Source organism: Perissodus microlepis, chromosome 11 (genome assembly GCF_051167445.1).
Source record: "Perissodus microlepis isolate ML-2025 ecotype Zambia chromosome 11, ASM5116744v1, whole genome shotgun sequence".
Lineage (NCBI taxonomy): Eukaryota > Metazoa > Chordata > Actinopteri > Cichliformes > Cichlidae > Perissodus > Perissodus microlepis.
In genome coordinates this window covers 32,923,968-32,938,719 of record NC_140471.1, presented here as the reverse complement: position 1 = coordinate 32,938,719, position 14,752 = coordinate 32,923,968, and positions in this window count along the sequence as shown.

Sequence of the window (14,752 nt, the reverse complement as noted above, 5' to 3'; positions counted from 1 at the left end):
AATATTTTCTTTTCTTTTAGATGCAGATTTCCCCAAAATTTGTAAACAAATTTTACAAATTTTTTACTTGTTTATGATGTGGCCAAATTATTTTTCTTCCACACCTAGATGAGGTAAAACATGACACTAATGTAAGATGAAATTAGCAGATAATTAGTGGGGGGGTGGGAGTGTGCTTCAGTGCTTCTGCTCATGCTTGCTTTATTTCTCTCCATACGCTACTTTTAGTAGCGTCAGCCAATTTAACACAGGATACGTCAAGGACACCATGCTACCAGAAAATTAACACGGAAGTGACGGACAAGGTAAGCGACTCATGTTGTAACTGACGTCAGACTCCGGAGATTTTGGCGGAAAATTAAAGCGAATGGTAGTTTAGAATTGAACAAATTCCTTTAAGCTTCAGTATTACCAAATACACTTATCAATTGTCTTATAACTAACAATATTTGTCTAAATCATCTCCAACACCCTGGAGAACAACGGGGAGAGTTTAGAGGCTCTCCAAGATGACATCGATCGGTGCTTCCAGGATCTCGTAATGAAGAAGGCTCAGAGTGCATCTTCCCCGGCCAAATCTGAGACGCCGTCGTCGAAAAGATGTGGCCCGGCAGATTCCCCCGGCACAACATCGCCAGCCGGCAAAGATATTGCCGACATACTGGAGTCAATTGACAAACGATTGTCCAGTTTCGATGCAAGGCTGTCCTTGGTGGAGATTATTCACCGGGAATTTAAATCCTTGCGAGAATCCCTGGAGTTCAGCCAGCAGCAGGTGGAAATGCTCGCTGCTGAAAATGGCTCTTAGGTGACGGTTTCCTCGTGGCTGAGTGCAGCGGGGTTAGGGGAGGGTCTGTGCTGATGGACGGGGGTTACTGACCTGGTAGCCTGGCTGCCCCTGGGTGGGTCCGGGACGGGCGTGGGGTTCTGGGGGTGCTCCATCTCTGGGCTGGGGCCCTGGCTGGGTCTTGGGGGCTTGGGTCCTGGTTGGTGTGTTGCCGGGGTTGTGGGCGGGTGGGTGTATGGGGGCCCAGCCCTGGCGCAGGGTGCCGCCAGTGCATCGAGCCACCTGGGGGGCTCTTCAACTGGTGCGCTCATACTCACGGGTGTACACACGGGTGCTCACACACAAACTACACCCTTTTTGGCTGCTACCTCAAAGCACACTGTGCGCTGTCGATCTTACGTGCTGCACAATAATGTTTAATATTTAGTATTTACTGTGATATTCCCATAGATCATCGTGATGTTGTTTATTATGTTGCTCTTTTTTTTTCTTCTGCTTGTTTTCTCCTTTTTCTTTCTCAACAGGTGATCCAGGTGAGTGATATATGTATTTTTTGTCTGCTTATTTTGTTGGTTTTTGTTTTTTGCCCTTTATCCCCGTCCCTCTTCCTTGCTGTTTTTCTTTCCCTCTTCCTTTCTCCCCTTTCTTTTCCCCAGTCCAGTCTGTCCCGTATTTAGCAAGTGAAAATAAAATAAAATAAACAATAAAAGGTGAATCAAATAGACCATAAAAAAAGCAGATAATTAGTGGTAAATGACAGGCAGGTAAATCATATTACTTGCCATTTAAATGCTCCAAAAGACAAAAAACATATCACAAACGTGTTACAGAGTTGCTGGCACCTATCAAAGTGTCCATGCCCTTAACGTTAAGCTTTAACAAAATCCAGATGGGAAGTTTTGTTTTTTTAAAGGCTGTAAACATGTTTTTTAGTGGTTCTAATTTGATTGACTCACTGTCGGAGACAACCTTCAGTGGTCAATCCAGGTAACGCAGGAACCTATATTTGTGTTGTCTACATTATCCAGCTCCAGAGGTTGCTTGGTATTGACTTTATAAAATACTTTGTGACTGCTGCTACGGTAATATGTTTCACTTACTTGCCTCACTAAACTCATGTGGAAACAATTTTTTGAGCTGTAAAAACATGCCAGCAAAGACAAACTGTATATACATGTGCATGTTTGCATGCGTGTGGCTGTGTGTTTGAGCATGGACTTCATACTGTATACAAGAAGCATGCTTATTTACACCTGTGCTTCCTCACAGATGTGTCGTGTTTGTATGGCTTCACAGCTGAAGTTCAAATGTTCCCTGCAGTCTGAGCAGGATCGTACCAGTGTGTACGTGTGTGACTATGCATGTCATAGTGTAAGTGTGGCTTCTTATTCCCAGACATGCTTAACCTCTGCCTGGTTTTGGCTCTGCTCTGGCACACACAGACACACAAACGCAGACTGGCCCACTGTAACGCTGCTGCTGCTGAAGGTCAGACGGCATTGACCGCTCCTGAGCTCCGGCCGCCAGTATCGACTACAAATGAGACACTTTCCTTGATCAAAGCGATATCTGCCCACACACACCCACACACACTATCTATCCAGACAGACAGACGGTTGGTGACATCATCAGCTGCCTCTTCAAGAGTGAAAAATAAATAAATAAAAACAGAATCAAATATAATAAATGTTCTCGAGTGCTGTGAGAGATTCCTCCCTGCTATCACTGCCTTCAGGCTCTACTGCTGCAGCCATTTTGCACAGCACATATGTTTTCAATTAATCCTGAATTCCCCTTCTCCCCGTCCGCCCCCCCACCATCTCCCTGATCCCCCTGCTGAGCCCAGTTACAGAAAATAAGTGTATTCTGTATCTGAAGCTGCTGCTCTCCCTTTCTGTTCATCTTTGCCCTCCCCTGTCTTCTATCTTCCACCCCTTTAAGCATGTCATCCACAACCGCACGCTGGCTGTGGAGAATGTGTTTTTTAACCTTGACTCGCAGGTGTCGGTGGCAGAATGGGGCATTATTTGTCACCATAAATAGCAGTTAAGCAGCGGCAGCAGCCCTGCAGGAAAAGCCCCAGTGCGCCGCATGCGAGTGCAGCCTGGGATACTTCATTAATCTTGCTGTCAGTTCCGTGACGCTTTTCATTAGTCATAAGGGTATCTGATCAACAGGCGCACTCTCGACGTTTCAAAGCCGTCCACCAACAGCCAAGAGAGGAGTGAGGGAGAAGCTGTAGAAACAGAAAGGAGAGGAATGAGACCTCAACTGAATCAAAGGAGGACTTCTCATTGTGTTGGCCTCAAACAAATCAAAGTCTTGTGGGGAATAGACTCATGTGGCGCCACAGAGAAACCAACTGACTCTTAAATAGAAACATTTTGCCATACACTGAGTTAGTAAGTGAATATTTCGGCCAAGAGCTTAAATCCATGTGTGTGTTATTTGTTATAATTTGTTTGGGCCATTTGTTCTAAAACTCTATTTATTTTAGCAGAAACAATCCATGTCTTGAGATTTTCATGACATCAGACGTTGTTTTCGGTGCTATTTAAGGTCAGCACTCTTTCACCGAAAGCCAGATTTGCATTTATTATATTTATTAGTTTTTTACTTTGTGCTGATGCAGGCCCTTAGTTCATCCACCGTCTGAAACAAGCAGTTTTAGCTTCTGTTTGTTTAAGACCAGCTTAAAGTGCTTGGAAACACCATACACCATATAAAATAGACCGAATTGAACATGGGGAACTTTTTTTAAATCGTGCTGCAATAAAAACCTAAAACGTTAATATTGGGTACACGATGTCCCAGAGTAAACATCCTTTGATTATGATGTGCAGGATGTTGAAATCAAGGGTCAGTGTTCTTTTTGTTTCTTGTTTTGTGAATCTCTGAATCCTCCGTGCTGACAGTCACAGTATCCACGCAGTACTCTGTAACTACACTATCTGTTTCCAATTACTTCAATTGTTAAAAGTGTGGGGTTGGTCGTGGAGGATTTTGAAAGGCGTTGCAAGGACCCTTTGATCCTCTCTGCTGAGAAATTTGAAGGCAAAAAAAAAAAAAATACATGGAATCAACAGTTTGGCAAGCGGTCGAGCATTAGAGAGTATGCAGACGCAGCATTTTCAGTCTGATTACCTGAAGCCCCATTTCTTTTCCATTTCCAATCTTACAGCAACCGTAAGTGTTGCCGCTGCAGTTTCATGTGTCATTTTATTCCTTAACTGCTGCAGGCTGACATCCATCGAAGCCGTCTCTCAGAGGAGAAAAACAGCACATACCTTCGGTCAATACCTCATATAATATTGATGACATCCTCAAAAATACAATTATTCAGAGCAAAGAAGCCTTTGTGTGACTCATTGCTGTAACTGGAAGCAGTTTTGTGCTTTACTCTCACGCCACGTTCCCTTCAAAGCATGGCCACTTGTTTTAGATGGTATATATCAAATTCCAAAATAAAAGCTCCTCTAACTGTTTTGGTTAGCCCCTGCAGGTACGAGCAGTTGTCTCCTCCCTGTTTGCTGCTCACGTAATGATGTAAAACACATGGGGAGGAAATGGTGGGAAACCAGATTCAATCCCAGCAGGCTTAGTGGGAGGGACGCAGGCCGCAATGCCTTCAGCGCACATGTCGGTGGGTTACACACAAGCCACATTTGACATGGTGCAGTTTTATGTAGCCATGCAGTTCATAAACCCTCTATCACAGTCATACGCTGTCAGCGTAATACTCGGTCTGCAAACTAGTGCTGGAGTCGACGTGAGCCAGAGCGTTCTCATCTGGAGTTGAGTTTCCACGACTGCAGTTATGACATTTCTCTCCGTGAATGACTCATAATCGCTCCAAATAAAAATGAAACGCTTCAGCTTATTAATTTTTGTTTTATTTTTTTCAGCTCTCCGTTGTCATGACATTTCAGGTCGGAGCTCTCGATAGGTGTGGCGGCAAAATGGATGTTGCAGATTGTTACAACATATTGCATTACACTGACTTGTCGGGGTGGATGAGTTGACACAAATATTCATTGTGCCTTTGCTGTGTGAGAATAGGAGCTGAATCCTGACACAAATGCAAAAGTGTTTTTTTTACTCGGCCTTTATACCCGAGTCAGGTGGTGTGACGATAGCAGTAAACGGATAAATCATCCCCCTTTTTTTAATTAAAAATTGTCCAGTTTGTTTTGGGGCATATTTCTGTGTGTTTTTGAAATACAAAGTATGATTCCCTGCATATAATTTGTGTCTTCACATTTTAAAGTGCAGTATCTGTTATGAGAGTTCCTCCTTCCTTCACATTGTGTATTTTAGAGATGATTGAGGGTTGTCGGACGGTAAACTGTCATTTTGAATTGTTGTATAGTTGTTTGTTATCAAAGTGTGTACATTTTTAGAGAACTTAAGGAAACACAAGAAAAGCTTTAAGAAAGTTTAAAACGATACTTACTATAATTATTCTACTTTAAGAGCACAACCAACACTTACCTTCAGTATCAGTATAATAACGTTCTGTTATAATAACAATAATCAGTGACAGCGCTACACTACAGGTTAATGTCTGGGTGTTTGCATTAAATACAATGCACACTCAGTAGTTCTGAGTCATTTTTCCATTAAATGGCCCAATAATTTTAGGTATACCCAAGTTTGTCACTTTCCACACCCATATCTCATTTAAATCTTTTCTACACAGAGTACATCAACACCAAGGCTATTTATTTAAAACTAAGGCTTTTGGATGTCAGATAAAAAAAATTCCTTGATTGTGATTTCTTGAATGATGCTGCAGATAGTCAGCTTGAAATATGCCAAAACATTATTGGTAGTCTGGCATTCCTCCTGGGATTTCACTCTTTCCATGTTGGTACTCTTTTCCCATGGCCATGACTTCTTATTGCCATGCTCTGGTACTGTTCTGACTTCCAATCCATTTTCTACCCATGACTACCTTAAACTCACTACTTAACCCAGGAATCCACAGAGTGTGTCTCTGTTACATTGTGTCTTACACTCAGAATGTTTCTGAGTGGAGCATTTAGTCAGCACTTGGTCTTGACCAAAATTACTGCCCTAATCATCTGCTGTATGCACATCAAATGTTTAATTCTTTTTCCTTTTAATCAGCTTGAGTAAGGAGTTACTTCTGAGCCTGGTCAAATCACAAGTGTGGTCTTGAGTGGGTACAATCAGCTAGGGGTGGGCGGTATAAACGGTATACAGTAGAAACGATATGGATTTGGTCAATGGTAGAGATTTTGACTATACCTCTCTACCACGATAGGGAATGTTGATGATGTCATCAACCTGTGCCCGTTTTGGTCAAAAGCTATCAAGCGGCTGCAAGCAATATCATCTGCAAATTATGCTGGGCAACAGTAATAGCGAAGAGACGAAGCACGTTTGGAATATGAGTAAAAGCCAAAAACTGCGCTTCCTACACTTCCGTACCATTGATTCATTAATCTATTCCCATGTTGTTGCAGTATATTAATGACTAACCTCGTATTGTGGATGGATTGTCTCAGTTTTTCTCCTGACTGACATTTTGGTCTGTTTACAATTTCATTTGTCCCTAACCATCAGGAACCCTCACGCTAAATACTATCGAGGGGGAAAAAGTTAGCGTTCATCCTCCAGCTTCACTGTTTATTTTATGCTAACATAGCTGTGTTGCTTGCAATCACGTAGCACATCAATATATACAAGCTAGTCCAACTTCAGCAACCCTAAAAATGTCACTGCTGTTTAGTTTTCTGTCTTCATGTATGTTGGAAGTGATAGCAGAGCTGTACCTTTTATTTTTTCAGAAATCTCTCAGTCAGAACATGCTATATCATGTTTAGGTGGAAACTAGCGAGCTAACTTCCTACTAACTTCTAACTGCTAAATTTTATAAGTTCTGTTTTCATGGATGCCTGGATGTTAAACTTAATTGTTACACCTGGTGAAGCAGCAACACTGATCATTTTATTAAAGATGAAAGAATTTGGACAGTTTTTAACTCAGTGATGCCGCAGTGTTCGTTTGACTTTGGGACGTGAAGTGGATGGAGTTTTGGACCCAGATTACTCCGTGAGGGTCCTGACTACATTAGCCATAATGCTCTGACAATCCATCAAGTGGTGCGGCTTCGTGGCTTACCAAAGTCATACTAAAATATTTTTGACAGATTTTGAGTGCCATGTACAACATAAAATTGTTTCGAGGTGAGTAAGCACAACCAGAATTCATACATAAGCCGCACCTGATTATAAGGCGCACTGTAATTTTTTGAGAAAATTAAAGGATTTTAAGTGCGCCTTTTAGTGCAGAAAATACAGTACACAGAAGAAAAGAATATATTGCGATATTCATCGTTACCGCACATGCTTCAAATTATACCACGATATGGATTTTAGGCCATATCTTCCAGCCCTACAATCAGCTTTGAATCTGGAAAAGCCACGCCCAAGTCCACCTTAACATTGGTTCAAGCAAAGAAATTTAGCATTTTTCTGTTTTCAATAAATAATTAACCCTCTATTTTGGAAACAGTCCTAAAACGCTTGCCTGGATGGAGAAAACCAGCGTGGATGCTTGAAACCAGTCAAATCTGGCATCAGCCTTCTCATCGTGTCAACAACATTTGATAGTAGAATAGAGGTTATTCAGTGTGTCATAAAATCTCATGATCTTAATTTGTTCCCTTAATTTTTCACTCCTCTCAGGAAGACTCATGCTGTGTGTGCAGTGATGAGAAAGAAGAAAAAGAAGGTGGAATAAAATAGTTGAGCGAAAGCTCTGAATATATAAATAGAGCAGGCGGAAATAGTCTTCGCTTGGTTCTAGTTGAATGCTTTTATCAGTCTGCAGGAGACTTCTATTACACTGAATGTTTTGGTAGTGAACCCTTCATTTAAAGGCCTAATCTTCTCCAAAGATTCCTTATCATACAATATATGATTCGCCCTCCCTTGACAAGCTCATTATCTTTGAGGAAAAAAGAAAAGAAAAAAGAAGTCTGATTTTCAAACGTTGGCAATTCATAAATGCTTGCTTTCAGAGTTAGAAATCCCCGTTAGTCAGAAACATTTTTCAGGAGCATTTATTTTATAGAATTACAATAGAAGAGAAAGTCCGGTAACCTTGATCTGAAAACATCACATAGTCCAGGCAGAAAACATCAAGGAAGTCATGCTCCAGTAATAAAACCAATTCCAGATTTATTCTGCAGCTTGGCTGTTGTGATTCCCTCCACTTCTATTTCCCTCTCTCCTTTCAATCTCCAGCTCTCTCTTTCTTTTCACTTTATCTGTCTTTACAGCTTGTAAAGCCGAACAGCCAGAAAGAGACGAGCGGAGGTATTGATCTCTGGGGGAGGGAGAACTGCTGCAGTCTAACGAACACAAATTGATGTCAAAAGCTCATCACTCGCCCAAAAGACAAGTTTGCCTCAGATAAATGTTTACCACTGTTCAAAAGGATCTCACGGAAAAGAGGAGATTAGCCAAAGTGCTTAGACAAAAGGAGGCATCAAAGTTTGAAGATTATTAAGCGGGAAGAGCTTTCTGAGCTCAATGGAGCTCACATCTAAATGTCAGCTCTGGTGTCTTCATCTCATCTTCCACTTTTCTCCTTACTTACGTCTTTAGACATAATACCGACATGCATGGTCATAATCAAGAATACCTGTAATGCGGATACGTGCAGTTCTTTTGCCATGAAGTAACTCAGTGTCAAAGGAAAGTCAAAACAAGGGCTCTAAAATTTCTGTAAAAGCATGGCAAGTCTGAGCCTGATGTGATCTAAGACAACAGGCGTCCAAAATGAATTTTGTTCAACTGCACGTCGACCGCCATCACCCGTCACTCCCCAAGCTACAGCAGGGATTATTCACTCTCCACTCCCCCTTTGACATGAAAGCAGGAAAAAAACGGTTTAGCCCCCTACTTCTGCCAAACTCTACACGCAGGGTTCCCAGTTTTAACAGCGTCTAATTGGATACTGATGTGTTCCTGACTTCCTGGCGACCTCCTACTTCATCCAGTCTCTTTTAAAAGCCATTGCCGGTACTAAATCAAGGAAAGTCGCAAAGTGTGCTTGGGATGGCGACTACCTAAACATCTGTTTTTACGAGGAACAGAAAGGGTAAACTGTTTTTTTTGTTGTTTTTTTAAAAGCAAGGCCTGCTGTTTGTAACCAGTGGAGATGCAAACACATTACAAACACGGACACTGACGCAAACTGTTGCCTTAATTAAGACAAAGAGCGGGCATTAAGGGTTATTAAAGCAGGTGAGATCTCTTCTGTGGTTGTATGCAGTGAAATATTACTGGAAGGCTACGTGGCCAATCATCTGACTCTTGTTATCTTTAAAGTAGAGGAGGTATTAGCGTTGGAATGCCATTAGCTAGACACTGGAGACGGCTTTACATGCACTCATGACAAAGTGCGTTGTGGTCGTCGTGGCAGCATCAAGTCAAGCCTAATGACAATAACTTCAAAGGATTGTCTGCGACGCTGCTCTGTATCTTGCTTGATCTCCGACTGGGACTCCTTGCCCTGTTGTTGTTGGCTGTCTCAGCGCTTAATTAAAGCTGCCAGGAAGAAGGCGTTTCTGTGGGAATAAATCAGAGCCCTCGCTGAGTAATACACAGACCTGTGGCATTAAAGCCGATCTGGTGTGGCCGTATCGATTGTAGCCCGCGCGGCTCAACTGAGCCTTCAGGATGTCGGGTCAATGCAGATCTGATTTGCATCAATGTCTTATAAAACTGAGATGGATGTTTCCCCCTGAAATCTCCAGATACATGCCTGGTGTGTCTGCTGAGTGTGTACTGAGGCTAAAGGAAATCAGAGCTGAGACAAACTAAAACTTACTTTACTGCGCTTACATCTGATTGTGTCGACGGGGCGTTCCTAAGTATCGGGAAGACATTGTGAAATTCCACTTGTTTGGTTGTTTGGCAGGTCGTGTTGTTAGCAGGCATCTCGCCAAACGACAGTTTATCCCTCTTTATGTTTCCCTGGAAAAGCTTCCTTAGCACGATCTGCTAAGTGAACTGGACAAAATCTTTGACACTCCCAACAACGTCATTGTGACGGAAATAAATTCTAAATTTTGGGTGTTTCTCTTTTTGCTCTTTTTCTCGTCTCTATACGCCACACCGTATTCATGGAGGGACACAGCTGCTTATTATTTTACGCTGAGCAGTATTAGAAACTAATTAGAGGTAACAGTAAAAACACAATGAGAACATCCTCTACCTAATTAATAATAAATGAGTAAAGGACTTAGGTTTCCAATAAATTAATGCTGGACACAGACTTATTTTCTCAGAACAAGTGTCCCATTTTTCAAACTGTGGAAATCTCATTGTGAGACAAAACCCAGTGGATATTTTCCTCACAACTAGTGCAGATCCGGGGCTTTAAAAGATTAATTTTCCTATCAAATCTGTCTTCATTAGATTCTCGAGAACCGAGAATTTCCTTGACACTAGGAATGCACGGGCCTGAGTAAGCACTTCGGGGCCTATACAAGCATGTCATACATCCATTTGCCGTGCTTAAAATGCATTTGTGATCCGATCCAAAATTTTCTTGGCTGGTCAACAAAGGCAGCCTTTGTAAACCATCTGAGAAAATGTTTGCTGTATTTTCCAGCATCACTGGATTAGTGAGGCGAGAGGAGAGAAGAGGAGCTGCAGAAAATATTGCAGGAGGTCGATACTACAGCGTGCTTAGCTAACACGTCAGCGAGACCTGCTAATGAGTCATTTTTTCCTCAACAAAGGAGCTCGTGTAACAGATCTCTTTATATTCCATCAGAGAATTTGTACCGAGGTGCCCCAGAGCTCAGTGTCAAGACTGCTAAAATGTGGGTTTGTATTAGCTTTCATTCGTTGTGTAATTATTATGCTGTGAAACTGTGTAATGTCTGTTTTTCTGCTGAATCTATGATATGCCAGGAGAAATGCTTTGATTGCTTTTGCACACAAATCAGTAACTCGAGAGCCCAAACTAGCAATGAAATAATTGAATTCTTCAATTAAGAGTGTCAGGCTCCCGTAGCTGCAGTGGAAGAATGGTTTTTGTGGCTGCAATGGTCAGTTAACAATTTAAATAAAAGTTTAAGCCAGCAACACAAAATAGATTGCTAAATCAGACCTATTGTCAGTGTGCAGACAGTTTGTGGTAAGACAAGAGTGGATTCATATTTCTGAATTAAAAACACTGAACTATTTTAAACTAAAGCGTGAAAATATAAGCATATTTCATGTTAACAGCATATTACATTTTAAACTGGTTAGATTACAAACTACAGGCCAAACTATAAAACTTTTGAGTTACATTGGTTTTCTGGTTTTTAAGACCAAATAGAACCGCAAAACATGCAGCTTATATTAGAGAATACTACACATGTAACACAATGAAACAAAAGCAAACCAAGCTGAGTTCCTGAAATGCTTTCTGATAAAAGACCAGAAACCAACTGTCATGAACTTCGAGGCAGTTTAAGTCATTACCTTCATGAGAACCACTGATTAGGACCTAAAAATGAGGAAGCACAAAAGAGGCTCAGCAACCAATCCTGGAAGGAGGCTTAAGGCCATCACGCAGCACTGCAGGTTCAATGTTTGCATGATCCGCTGATCCACACCTGCCACAAACAGCTAGAAATTATGTAAATGTGATATTATAAACATAGAAACATGGAGCGTAATGTCCAAAAAAATCTAACTTTTATGCTTTATGTCTATCCATATTATTATTATGTTGCACTGATGAATAATCAAGCACTGTGGGATTTAATAGTTTCTACTTATATTAGTATGTGAGATGTTTTATTCATCTGTCGGTCTTTCCCCCTTTCACTGTCTCGTGGTTTTAGCGTTCCAGTAATCCTTGCATACGTCATGTTATCCAGTGTCAACACATAATTAAGTGCAAAGTAACCATGGATGCACAAATTGCTGATAATCAAAATTTTGATTTTGGCAAGAGATGATGCTTGGTTCTGGCAATATTTCGCATCAGTTTTTTTTTTGTTTTTTTTTACAGGTCTTCTTCTTGTGTTCCGCTCATCTCTCCGCTTTTGTTTTTCCGCAGATGTTTGTGGCTACCACTTGGCTTGGCAGCATTGTTTTCACATTATCACTGGAACAGCAAGCCGAACGCATTTCCCCGCCACCGTGTGTTCCCTAGGGCCTCAATCATAAATTTAACACAATGTATAACTCAATAAAAGACATAACCTCGAGGTTATTTACAGGGAGCCTCCAACTAGTATCATCTGGGCCCATAATGCACGGAAAGAATGTGCACCTTGTCACGGGATGACACCCAAAGCCCCATAAATCCTGCTGCCGTCACTGCACCACAAGATAAATGGAACCCCCCCTCCACTCGAACTACCTGCACTCCCCACCCTCCGGTCCACTCGCAGCTACTGTCAAGGTTACCCAGAGCAAAGCACTTTGAGAGGGATCAGCACTCTTTATTTTCCATCATCGCAGCCCTGAGCTCCATGCAACTGGAGCAGAAGATGTCTCGTTTGAGAGGGAGTGGGATCAAAGCATTATGTCTGGGTGACAACTGAGCGAACTGACTCGGCTACCCTGCAGGAATCACAGAAGAAGAAAAAATATTTATTTATTCAGGTTCTACTTTAATTAATGTTGTGCCAGAGGTTAAAAACAGGCTGTTTGAGAAATCCTGTGAAATTATTCTTAAAGTCTTCTTGCTCACGCTGTGATGAAACCGAACTTCCACAGTCATGTAATTTCTGCTCTTTCCATTGTTTCATTTTATTGCGAAACAAATATTTAAAAGCGATGGGGTGACAATAAATCACCCTTCTTACTTTTATTCATTTGTTTTTCATTCCCCCGTCACACACAATATCACAGGCACAGATTTTTGTTATCCAAACACAGCTGCACCGGGAGCAGAAACAATCATTTTGGTTGGTTAAACCCCAGTAGACGGTGCCAACACACCATCAATTCCTTTTCAGACCTAAAAAAGAAGCTAAATGTCGATTCATGTAAAACTGGGGTCGGCAACCTTTCTGATGATGAGTGCCATCTAAAATTTCCTCAGAAGTCAGTGTGCCATATGATTGCATTAGCAATAAATTTAATAACGCTCTATATGAACAGTTACACACTATATAGAACAACTTTAAAGGATTATATTTGTTCGCAGATGTTGGCAGCTATCAGCGAATAGTAATCAGCTATTTTGAAACCAAAAAAAAGACACTTTTTATCCATAACAAGAACAGCAAATGAACTGTACAACAGAAAATACAAATGCTATTTATGGTGTCCTCACAACAATGATAAGAAAAATAAACTGGGCCAATATGGCATGTTTGTTAATACAGAGATACACATGTTAATGTGATCTCTGGTCTCCCACTCAGAGACACGGGTCTCGAGTGTCCAGCGTTCAGACGGCTACCTGAGGACACTCATGTGAGAGAAAATCTGCTCACACAAACATGTAGAGCCAAATACTGTCAATAAGGTCTCTGAAGACAGTTAAACTTGTCAGGTAGTGATGTCCAGCAGGTGAAAATGCAAGCTCCATGAACACACACAGCTGTGGATTCCAGCTGCGTCTGTAGTTCTGCAAACGTTGACCCCCACAACATTTGAAGTGCTGGAATGTGGAAATTTCAACATCGCTTGAAAAAACTGCCAGCTAGCAACGTCCCTCTCACCCGTAGGCTAAGTTATTTTTAGCCAATTACAAGTTGAATCTGGTAGTTGGGGTTGTTAGCTAAGATACTGTCATTAAGAAGCGGCACAACTAATGTGTCTATGCGAGCTAATTTGCGATGTGCACCGCTGGCCCAGCCATTTATTTTTTAATGCACCTTCTCAGATTAATTCACTGCGTGTTGTGCCCAGGGCTGGACTGGGACAAAAAAATCAGCCCGGGCATTTTGACTAGAGACCGGCCCACCAGGTATTAAAGCCATAAAGCCTTTGAATGAAAACAAACACTGTTGTGACAGTGATGTACAGTCTTGTTGGTAAATGTATGATTTCTATATGTTTTACATCAGATGACAGCTTTGGTTGTAAGATTCAGATAATTATTTATTAAAAGCTAGACATTTTAAATAAAAAAAAAAAAAAAATAATAATAATAATAATGGATTGCATTTATATAGTGCTTTACAATACCACTATTCATTCACTCTCACATTCACACACTGGTGAAGGCAAGCTACAGTTGTAGCCACAGCTGCCCTGGGGCAGACTGACAGAGGCGAGGCTGCCATATCGCGCCATCAGCCCCTCTGGCCATCACCAGTAGGCAGTAGGTGAAGGGTCTTGCCCAAGGACACAACGACCGAGACTGTCCGAGCAGGGGCTCGAACCGGCAACCTTCCGATTACAAGACGAACACCCAACTCTTGAGGCACGATCGTAAAGAAAGTATTTCTTTGTGCTCCCCTCTCCCTGTTAATGCCCTACGTGGCCCCCTGGCAAACCTTTGCTAGACCCGCCCCTGCACAGTTACCAGCTGTCAGCTACTTAGAAAAGGATCCTGGTGTTATTTCTCTCTCAGAAACAGTTCATAACTTCCCTTCAACTCATTCATGTCACCTAAAAGGTAAACCTGTTTCTCCATCACCTGTTCAGCTCTGATGATTCAGTAAGGGCATCTCCTGGTTTCATCTTCATGTTTCCCTCTCACCAGATAACCAAACCGATATCATGACCAGCAGCTTTTACAGCTGTGGCTCCAGCAAACATCAGCTGATACTAGAAATTAATGTTAAATAAATTCTAACAACAGCTGATCAAGCTTAAACGTGCTGCTGTTGTTTAGAGCGACATCCGCTGGTTTCCTTTTTCTGGCGCAAAGTAGGAGATAAACAAACAAGAGAGAAAAGCTGATCAGCTGATCATTGATCAGTTTCATGATTGAAGTAGCAACAGGAGAGGGAGGGTGAGAGAA